This window comes from Pteropus vampyrus, unplaced genomic scaffold, assembly GCF_000151845.1.
Source record: "Pteropus vampyrus isolate Shadow unplaced genomic scaffold, Pvam_2.0 Scaffold179, whole genome shotgun sequence".
Lineage (NCBI taxonomy): Eukaryota > Metazoa > Chordata > Mammalia > Chiroptera > Pteropodidae > Pteropus > Pteropus vampyrus.
In genome coordinates, this window is record NW_011888960.1 from 1,710,468 (window position 1) to 1,712,016 (window position 1,549).

General features: G+C 54.9%; 1 non-coding gene across 1 annotated transcript; it reads left to right on the plus strand.

Moving 5' to 3' along the window:
• The first annotated feature begins 263 nt into the window (after positions 1 to 263).
• LOC111746225 lies at positions 264 to 382 on the plus strand. The gene has a single exon (XR_002783024.1). It is a non-coding gene; the product is annotated as a 5S ribosomal RNA (ribosomal RNA).
• Positions 383 to 1,549: the final 1,167 nt, after the last annotated feature.

Genomic DNA, 1,549 nt, shown 5'->3' on the forward strand with positions numbered 1-1,549 from the left:
CAATAGGAGGCCCTACTGGCACTCAGAGAGCGGGAGGAGAGGAAGGCTGGGTACTTACGCCCCGGCTCCTCCTTGCCGGGCGGGCAGATGGCGGCAGTGGGTGCATTCCCGTAAGCAAGGCTGCGGCTCTCGTATGACTTGCCACCTTGCCTTACCAGGCCTGCGGGGGAGACAGCCCCACAGTTGGCAGTCCCAGGGGTCACCCTTCAATCTCCCTTGTCCTGAGTCCCTGACTGATTCGCCGACCCTTTCCCATAGAATGAGTCTATGGCCACGCCACCCTGAACACACCCGATCCCATCTGATCTCGGAAGCTAAGCAGGGTCCGGCCTGGTTACTACTTGGATGGGAGACCACCTAGGAAGACCAGGTGCTGTAGGCGTAAAAAAAAAATAAATATATAAAATTAAAAATAAAGATAAAGAAGATTGAATGAGAACATGACAGCCATTGGTCAGTTGTATTGATTATGGTGATGGTTATACAACTCTGACTTTACTAAAAGCCATTGAATTGTACACTCTAAATGGGTGGATTTTATGTAGGTGAATTCAATTTTGATGAAGCTGTTTTAAAAATCAACTTGTGGAAGAGCGGATATAGTACGGAGAAGGCCATATATATGTCTGCTTGTCTAGGCACTAAAGACCTCTGGAAAGATGTCGCCAACACACTGTCTGCCATGGACGCCCTGAGGAGGGGCCCTGGGTAGGACACAGAGGAGCCGTCCCGCTCACAGAACAGGGTGGCATGTGGCTTTTATGACAGAAACAGAGAGGAGCCCCGGCCACTCTGTGTTTGCTCGCCCTGGGCTAGCCAGTCCTCTTCAAGAAGCGGGCCATGGGGTGGTAGGGACAAGTACGAAGGGTCCCGAGGTTCCCGGATGCTGCAGCCTGCCCGCACGAGCTCCCGGGAGCAGCTCTGTCTCCCAGGGAAGGTCAAGATTCCTCCTCCCTGGGTCTGAAATAGATTTCCTGTTAAAAACCTAGCAAAGCAACTATTTTTGGCTGCCTGGCCTACCAGAGGCAGGCTGAGAGCTGACTGGGTACCACGCCCAGGCTTCCAGGGTGGCCGGCCCAGGGACCATAATCAGAGAACCTCCCCGGCGCTGCCCGTGGGCCGGGATTTCAGGGGGCTCTTCTTATGAGCCCCGAAGCAGGACAGGTCTGTACCCCAAGGACAGTGGTCCCAGAGCATGGAATTCTGGAGCCATGCTTGGTGCCACACTGTTGGTCACTCCCAACAGCCCGGTCCAGCAGGGGTGGTCATCATCATTTTACAGGTGGGGAAACTGAGGCTCAGAGACACAAGCAACCCACCAGAGATCCCACATCTGGAGCTAGGTCTCAAACTCAGGTCTAGGCCTCATCCTCCTAGACCACACTCATCCTTCAAGATGCAGGGGACAAAGCCCCCAAGTCAGCTGATGCAGACCAGCCCGGCCGCACAAAGGGACCCCTCCCAGCTTGGGCGATTTGGGACAGACGGATTTTCCTGCCTCCCGTCAGCTCCATGGAGAAGACCCGAAACAGGAGGGCACAGGGAGGTG